This window comes from Macrobrachium rosenbergii, chromosome 56 (assembly GCF_040412425.1).
Source record: "Macrobrachium rosenbergii isolate ZJJX-2024 chromosome 56, ASM4041242v1, whole genome shotgun sequence".
In the NCBI taxonomy this organism is placed as follows: Eukaryota; Metazoa; Arthropoda; class Malacostraca; order Decapoda; family Palaemonidae; genus Macrobrachium; species Macrobrachium rosenbergii.
The window spans coordinates 13,954,302-13,964,301 of record NC_089796.1 but is presented as its reverse complement, the minus strand read 5'-3'; the positions used below and the strand labels follow the sequence as shown (position 1 = coordinate 13,964,301).

Sequence of the window (10,000 nt, the reverse complement as noted above, 5' to 3'; positions counted from 1 at the left end):
ACTATCTGGAACATAGGCGCTTCAACACCATGTCAATCGCACAGGAATGAGAATGAGTGACCCCTAGTTCAAGGCAGCTTGGCACTGTGACGTCGCAGTTCTGTAAAACCAGTAGCACGCACTTGTCCCGGAGAACAGGTGTTTCTGCGACAGATGGACGCGTGGAATTTCCTACTCACATTTTCACAGATCTGGGTCAACGCAGAAGTCGCGCGCAGGGTCAAGTTTCCTGTAGGCTCTTATTACCACTCCTGGGAAAAAGGAAACTACCTCTTACAGTCACTTAGTCTAGAACGGGCCGTCCAAGTTGTTTAGTCTGAAGGTCACTCTTGAGAAAACAAAACGTCATGCGGGCCACCTGTGTGTGTATGTGTATGTATATAAAAAAGAGAAATATACTTTTACTTATTTTTCTCTAGCGGGCCACTTTCAAAATCAGACGGGCCACTTTTGGTCCACGGGCATGGGGTTGGGCGGCCCTGGTCTAAAAGATCAAAATCTTGGGAGGCTTCTGGCATTCGTGCAGGAAAGCAATTATCTGACACTGGGAGAAAGAAAGATTCTCCTTTCAAGGTCACCATCTTATTCAGTAATTCATTACGGAAAAATAATAGAAAAGCATGGACTGCGGGATAAGATGCAATGAGATACACGAATATAACTTATCATGACATTCGACAAGTTTCATATTTATTATACTGTTATTCAAATTATTCAACTATTTCTGTTTACAGAATAAAGAAATGAGATTGAAATCCAGTGAAAATGATGCCTGTGACCAGAACTTTGGTGTGCTTGTTTTGTGCGAGCATACACGTGCCTGTGCTTGAGTAAATGTCTGTTGCGTAAGTGCGTTTATGCGTGTGAGTGTACATGCGCTCATGCAAGTTTTTTTATGAAATTACTAGCCTATACCGGGATAAGTCTCATTTTGGGCTTGGACCCCGGATGTGAGTAGGAGGAGTATACATGAGGAGAGGGAGAGGAAGGTGGAGGGATGGTAAGATGGGAGTAAGGGGAGGGTGGGGGGGTGTCAGTCCTAGGAGATCCTTCTAACAGCAAAGGAGTGGCATACGGAGAGCTCCTGACGATGCTCTTTTTTTCCTTTCCGAATTGTTCTTGCTTTCTTTTTATTTTTATTGAGTCAGAGGAAGTGATTACGAAACTACTAAAGGTTTAACGGCCGTCAGAAATTCGTCATTCATCGCAACCAGCCTGCCATTACGTGGTAATTTTCCTAATTCTGGATCGATGCAGATATGTTTGGCTTCGACAAGAACCTTTGTGACACAGACGATGTTTTCATTCACGCACACAAACTCACACACACGAAAAACAAATAAAATGTGTGTGGTTAAGAAGCGCGCGCACGCACACACACATACACACATTCTTCTTCTATATATATATATATATATATATATATATATATATATATATATATATAGATATATATATATATATAGAGAGAGAGAGAAAGAAGAGAGAGAGAGAGAGAGAGAGAGAGAGAGAAAAATTAGTTGTTAAACAGACCACTTTAAACTAGTTATGCCGCAGTTGTAAACAAAACTTTTTGTTCACGTTAAAACACCCTTAAAAGGTTAGTGTGTTACGAGGCATTTTCCTAGGCTATTAGCATTTAAAGCACTCTAATGCTCTATCCCAAAGTCCTCCAACAGGATATCTGAAGACTGCATTTTCTTAGCTATTGGCTTTTTTTTATCAGTCTGTCTGCGTTAATCATTGGAGTTACATTTTCCGAACAAATACAACGGCCCATGCTTGAACAAGCAACCTTAATTATCAATAATAAGAAAATTACCAGAACTAACAACTCAAGTTCATCATAACCTGTCAGACATTTTTAAAAATAAACTACATTAAAACGATGATTTTTGGTGGGACTGAAGCAATGATAAATCAACATAATAATTTCATCCATTCATGCATAAACGCCTGAGAGAGAGAGAGAGGAGAGAGAGAGAGAGAGAGAGAGTTTCATATTCTGATCTACAATACATTAATCATAGCTATATAAACCCGAGTGATTAAATGCGGTATGCGCTTAGCTATAAATATACCTTTTTAACACCGCAAACACTTTAATAAACAAAATTTATCGGGGAGAATATATCTTGCTGTTTACATATGCAGTTACATCTGTATTAGATACATGACAAAGGCCTACACGGCTGCTGAGCTCAGAGAAAGGTCAGTGTTAAACAAAGACTATGACGTCATTCAGATTCACTCATCTCTCCATCGAGATATAGCGAGAGAATAGCCCTGGTGTAGCTACTAGTATCAGGATTTGATCTAGTTTGTTAAGTTAAAAATTCCCCTTAAGTTAACCAATACCTATATCAGCGAGTTTATATTCTTTCCATAGAGCACTCAGCTTACTTGGTTGTAAACAATGAAAGTATGTGAAGTATGCTGCTACTTGGCGACCGACAACCAAAACACTCCCCAGAAAGAGGAAGAAGAGTGAACGAGAGTTGCACACCAAATTCAACCACCGCAACTCCTAAGCTTCAGTTGTCACTCAGCAGTCGAGAGGTGAGGTTCTCGCGCTTGGTGCCTCTGTCGACGATGACTCGAGTCGTCAACCAAGGCTGAATAAGGGAATCATTGCCAACATATCTAAGTGGACGTGACGTGCCTGCTTGCCCATTCAACACTGATATTTCGTTATCCTCGGCCAGAAAGGTATGTGTTTTGCATTTACACGCGTCTTGTAAATTTTATAGCATTTTAGTTGTGCTCAACTTGTTAGCTGCGGTGGTATAGACCGATACATGAAGGTGGCGGGATATTATTTACAGTATATACTATTTGCCTAATACTGTTAAGTATAGGTGTGTGCATAGACCGACACGTGAAGGTGGAGGGATATTATACAATACTGTTTACCTAATACTTTTAAGTATAGGTATGCCAACAGTCAGAACACACCAGCAATACTTTGGCATTGCATTTAGTGAAACAATTCCAAAGAAACTTCGATATAATTTGCTGTCTGTCAGATAACGCATTGCAGGGAGGAGTGTGACTTTGTTTTATTAAATTATCCTAAGTACTCACATTTTTAACAAGTAAAAGTTGCGGCTATTGTGTATGTATTGAGTTTTTCTAAAAAGGTATTTTGGAATTTTGGATGTAGAATAAACAAAGGAATAGGTTTAAAGAATGTTACGTCAGTGGGTCATGTCATTTCAAAAGATAGAGGCTTCAGATTTTAGTGAGTCATAAAATGCATTCACGTTTTATAGTAATAAAAGCTTCGTTACGTTTTACAGGATAATGAATGCAATAGCTTCTAATCGATAAGATACTGCAATTGATGACCGAGCGATGAATTCTGACGTCGTATTAAGCCGACATTTAAAGCATATTAAATGCAAATTGCATTTTACTGGATACTTAAAGCAATAGCTTCAAGTCAACCAAAAAATTATATATATGATTTAAATGTAGTGATGTTGACGTCATTCACAAGATAATGATAGCTTCGAGTCAGTAAGAAATTACAAATAAAAACAGTGAATCACGAATTGAATATGAGGTGATGATGTGACATGCTTCAGCTATTGTAGATACTACGTGATAATGGAACACCTGGGTACTAACTGCTGGTCTTCAGACAGAATTTTTTTACCTCTTCATTTATTCGTTTTTAGACCAACGATTTTTTTAAAGAATAGAAAAGACTCGCTCTCTTTTTATCAAAACTGAATAAAGCAATGATTAGGCAAATATCTATCTAAAAAGCAATAGAGTAATAAGTAGGCATAAAATTCTCTCTCTCTCTCTCTCATAAAAATCAAATAAAGCGTAGCCGTTTTCCAGTTAAGATGAGGCAATGTCAACAATGTGACATTCCAGCGAACGTACGAATTCAAAAGAAAAAATTCATCGTAGGAATATCGATCTCTGACTGGACCGGTATATGGCTTCTGTCTAGGGTATTCGCAAACTCCCGTGACAAGATTAGACGTCTCGTGGCCTACCAGTTGTATCAAATCATATATACTGTGTGTGTGTGTATATATATATGTGTGTGTGTATGTACATATATGTGTATATATATATATATACGTGTATATGTATATACAGTATATAGGTGTGTGTGTGTGTAATATTTTCCTATCTCCTTTTCCCGTACAGCGGGAGCGCCAAAAAGTGTAATCCTTCCGGTTTTTCGCAAGTCCACTTTGAGGCTGGTATTCCCATGCCCTGCCCCACTGATATCCAAGGCTTATATGCCCACGGCCCCGGTATTTTTTAGTGTTCACCCATCCAAACACTGACCTAACCCAGCTTTGCTTAACTTAGTTAACTGAATGATCATTTTCCCTTTAGAGGAAGTAACTCAAGGTGCTACCGTCTCGTCTCTGCACTAATACAGTACTTTGGGATGAGGTTGCTAGGCCCATGCCCATCTGTAAATTGGCTGGCACTGACTACAGTCGACGATCTTCTAGACTCATTGTTTATGCAAACAAAGGTCTCAACATGTTTCGCATGGAATTTAAATTCACGTCACTCCCGCCAATGACCTGTGGCTCATAAAAAAAAAAAAAAGACTAGGGTACAGGAAAGGGTCGAGATGGAAAGTGCCTACACCAAGGACGCTACATACCGTCTAGAAGTTCTGACAAAGGTACCTTTATTCTGCATAATTACATAAGGACCAGTGATGAGACAGGATGATTCTTGCCCGGACAAGTCTAAACGTAGCGTCTATTTCCCGTAGACTGTTACGTAAGGAAACACCGATTCGCAGTGCGTTTAACAAGTACAATAATACACATACATGTAATGGAACATAATCCACCGTCTGATCTTAGCTGCCAACAGAATGAGCTTTCCTCCGCTTACCTTTATATGTAAAAGTGGAGGGTTCCTGAGGATCTGTCTCAAAGTTGATGCATAATTCACCTAAAATAAAACAAGTTCCAAGGGTGATCTAGCTCGCCGGAATATTGTTACCCTATCAAGATACCAAAGCCACTTCTAAGCTGATGTCTATTTGCTTATATATTATTCGCCTATATTGATGTTACAAATAATATGCACTACAGATAAAAAAACAAACAAGAACACTGGGGACCTCACAAGGGACTCACAGTGAATATACTCGAGAACCCTTAATGGTTTTAATTCTTTTGAAACCCCATCTCCAGGGTGTTTCATCATGGTGCCATCAATAAACTCTACACGGGACAACAAGGTCTGTACAGAAAATGCCAGGGACTTGAATCACTTTAAACTTTTTAACACTTCTCTTGAAATAAATACGCACAATACACACACACACTTTGATTTATGACTACTAAAAGTGGCGTCTGACAAAACAAGGCGCATTACATACACATACACACACACACACACATATATATATATATATATATATATATATATATATATATGTGTCCCTTCTGAGTGAATGTGATAAAATAATCAACGCACGACGTGTAGAACAGAATAAATTTCTGAAACATATCAGGATCGAACTCAGGTCTTTCAAATGAAAGGAAAGGCCGCTGCCAACTCAGCCACACAAGTCATAAAAGAAGTTGGAACCTAATAACAACTGTACCTAAGGCTATACCTCGGAGAGGCTAGCTGCCTCGCATACCAGCGTGTTTTCACAACTTCCCGACTCAGAATGACCCAACTGACAGCATTTCATTTCGGTATCCTTCACCTGCAATTGAATATATTAAATATCCACTACTAATGGTTGAGTTATTTGTCAACCTTCGCTAACCTGAAAGACACAGGTTTCGATCTTGATGTGTGTCAAAAATTTATGTACAGTATATATATACAGTATATATATAAATGTGTAGATATATACACATACACAAATATATATGTATATATTATATATATACACATATATATAATATATGTATATAAGTTAGTTAATCATACAGTAGAAATTGACTTGGATATATGGAAAGGTCAAAAGAGCAACACCCAATGCAAAGGATGTTACTTACCTTCCCGAAGTTCGAGCTAAGCTCTACGTACTGCTTACTTGTAAAATGGGTATTGGTGAAAAATTCTGTCCCCGGGTAGATGATGGCTGATGGCAAATGTAAGATAGCTTGTATGTATGTATATATATGGTTTTATATATATATATATTATATATATATAGAAGAGAGATATATATATACATATACATACATATGCTCACATATACATACATACATACATCTCCAGTGTAGCACGAGGGACACGTGCTTGAGAATATAAAATCCATTGTCAGGTGAGTGAAAACCAGGACTTTGAAACAAGTACTTTGTTAGTTTATTCTGCATTTTCAAGTTCACACTGAATGCAAAAGTTGACAGAGCCTTACAACAAAACAAAGGGGACTGTAACCCTGCCCCCACTTGTTTTTTTTATATAAGACTCCTGTCAACCCTTTTGCATTCCAGTGTGAACTCTGAAAATGTAGAATAAAACTACGAAAGTATTTGTTCAAAGTCCTGTTTTCACTCACCTTCTGGACGTGGCCTTATAACATCACACACACACACACACACACACACACACACACACACACACACACACACATATATTATATATATATGTGATATATAATATATATATATATATACTCTATATATATATATATATATATATATATATATATATATATATATATACACCTTTCTTTATCAGTAAATTTTATAATTAAACTTTTGTTTAGAAATATTATTTGTGGAAAATGTAAGCTACAAAAGGTTGGTTTTCAGAGGCAAGTACAAGAAAAAACTTCTTTATCCACTTCAGACCGCAGCCACTCTCTCTCTCTCTCTCTCTCTCTCTCTCTCTCTCTCTCTCTCTCTAAAAAAAAAGGCCAAGGAAGGGTGAGGGGAGGACGGGCAGCCAAATTCCCGCACCTAGTCCAGATTTAGGGAAGTTAAACAAATACGGGAAGGTGAAGAAGTGGGTTTTTCCCTAAAGAAGGATTTACGACAGAATGTTTTTAAATGTAACGTGAAATATATAATATATATATATATATATATATATATATATATATATATATATATATTATGTATTTATTATATTTATATATATATATATATTATGTATATATACATATAATGCATTATTGGTATGTATGTATATGATATGCATGGTTATTGAAATTTACCGTCTTTATTGTCTAATATTTGCGGCCACGATTTTCACTGAAATTCATGAAAATCCAAATCGGAAATGAAGAGAAGAATATCTTTACACCACTGGGCGTCGAGCCACGGTCCGCCGAGAGAGGAAAACAAGAAATTTTTCACTGTATTTGATACTCGAATTTTCCAATGAATTTGGGTGGAAATCGCATTCAAGAATATAAAGAAATCCAGAAGCTGGGCGTTCATTATAAGAGCAGTTTCATTTCTATAGACCTAGTAAATGTGAAAAGCATGATATGCTCTATAATATACTACTAATTTAGTGGAATACGCTCTCTTGAATTGAACTGAACTGAATCTAAAATTTAGGCAAAAGGCCAAGCACTGGGACCTATGAGGTCATTCAGAGCTGAAAAGAAACTGACGATAAGGTTTGGAAAGGTTTAACAGAGAAACCTCGCAGATGCACTGTGAATCAAGTGTTAGCAGAGGGTGGAAAGTAAGATGGAAGAGAATATGAAAGGAGGAACAGTAAAAGAAACAAAAGGGGTTGCAGCTAGGGGCCGAAGGCACGCTGCAAAGAACCTTAAATAATATAGCCTACACTGCACCGCATGAGGGGGGTATCTAGACTTGAGGAGGCATTATGTAAGAAGGAACTACAATTCAACATATCAGGCTTCCTTTACATTATTATTATTATTATTATTATTATTATTATTATTATTATTATTATTATTATCTTTACCATTCCAGTACTAATTATGCTTATATTTAACTGTTAGTTTATTGTACTGTTTACAGTATTAAATTATTATTGTCTATGCCTGTTAGTACCATACTCGGTTTCTATTTATTATTTAAATGAAATGATTCGGTCGTGTGTAAGAAACTATTTCTCGTTTGCCCCACAAGATTGTCTACATGTTTGTATGCCTCATGCATTTGCAATGTGATGAGGCATACGTGCTCAATTATTATTAGTAATGATGACTGAAGTTTCATCCTCAGACACGCATCCTCACACACGCATATATATATATATATATATGTATATATATAATTAATGATAAAATGGATGCATATATATATATATATATATATATACATGGCTCTTAATGACTCAACAGCACTCTAACACTTATTATGAGTTGTCCATTGAGTAAAATATTTTTATTCTACTCCTCTACTCTTGCGTTCTTTGTTCGTTATCAAGTCAAGACAGAACATGAGGCATTTTTTGAAGTCTCAAGATAAAAGTAAAAATTACGAAAAAAATATGTAAGTATGGGATGTTAGGACGTTTTACTGTTAGTTTCCGTTACAGCGCTGCGTGACCTCATGGCCCCCAGCGCTTGGCCTTTGGCCTAAATTCCATATTGTATTCTATTCTTTTAGGAGGTGTAGTTAATTTGACCTTCGTTAAACACCAACCATCATACATTTTTTTCATAGATATTTGCAACCATCCTAAGTTATATTTTCCTTCATTCTTTTAAATTTCACATTCCTCCTCTGCAAGAAACTGTTCTGTAAAAATGCTTAATGCAAAATATAAAATTAAATGTCACTTGATATCTTACATAAACCTCAAAAGAGGACATAATTTACCCACTGTATCTCACGCGAGGACCAGAGCTTTGGGTCACTGGGTACATTGTATAGGGGTATCGTTTTCTATGCGTTTATCCTTTTCTATTGGTAAAGGGCCTTTCATGAAGTCTGGGCACTTGGATCTGTCGCCCACTTAGAGGGTTATGGGAAGGGGGAGGGAGGTGTGGGAGCCAGAGATGGCTAGACGTCTTGGGCATTTCGAAGAGGAAATGTTTCGGGGTGTCGCAGCTCGAGAGGGAAAGTGAGGGCAGAGTTAGTGGCACTGGGCCTCTTTATTCTCGGTCCCGTAGGGAGGTAATGCCGTCAGTGCACCTCATGCTGCGCACTGTAGACATTACTTAAGGTTCTTTGCAGCGTCCCTTCGGCCCCTAGCTGCAACCGTTTTCGTTACTTTTACTTTACCTCAGTTCATATTCTTTCCTCAACCCTCTCCTAACGACTGTTTCGTAGTGAAGCTGCGAGGTTTTCCTCCTGTTGCGCCTTTAAAGCCTTTTTCTTGTCAGTTTCCGTTTCAGCGCTGAATGACCTTATAAGTCCCAGCGCTTTTATGAAAGCCTAAGTCCATATTCTGTTCTATTCGTTATGCTCGTGATTTTATATTTTAACAGCCTCCCTTCTGGCCACTCAGAAGCTACGTTATGTGTTTATTCTTTGGAAGTCTGTGTTTAGTGGAAGATACGAGTCTCGCACACTGTGCTTGTTTGCTAGAAGCTAATGGTCTACACTATGCATTAGTTTGGTTGGATCCTACTGTCCCTTTCAGGGACTGCGAGTCATCCTTTTTCCCAAATATCTTTCAAACTAATAATTTGATCGAAATGGTACGAGACACCTCCCGCTAATTTTTGGTAATATAGTGCATTGTCAAATCGCTTTAGTTAAGAAGTTTACTCTTGACTCACATGGTGTTGCCAAGCATCGTCAAACTATGCATTCGAACGTCCCTTATCCCCAACCTGTCCCTCCCTCTCCCTTCCCCTCCTCATCCCTCCCTCAACCCACTTGCCCGGCCTTCCCGTCTAAGGATAGCGGACGTTCGATTGTGCTGATTAATCCTGCTGGCTCATGCAACTTTGCCTTTAAAGTCAAGAGTAAATATGCCTTTAACTAACACCATTTGACAATGCACTATATTACCAAAAATTCGCGGGAGGTGTCTTGTGCACTGTGTAAAAGTACCATGTCCATCAAATAATGAGTTTGAAAGATATTTGAGAAAAACGACGACT

At 37.9% G+C, this 10,000-nt stretch overlaps 1 protein-coding gene across 1 annotated transcript in view; it reads left to right on the top strand.

Annotated features, from left to right (window-relative positions):
- Positions 1 to 2,512: 2,512 nt before the first annotated feature.
- LOC136836101 (uncharacterized) overlaps positions 2,513 to 10,000 on the top strand; it is a 48,617-nt gene continuing 41,129 nt past the window's right edge. The window contains exon 1 of the mRNA XM_067100082.1: positions 2,513 to 2,709. The gene's annotated coding sequence lies outside the window, so the exon portion shown is untranslated. The remainder of the gene's footprint in view (positions 2,710 to 10,000) is intronic.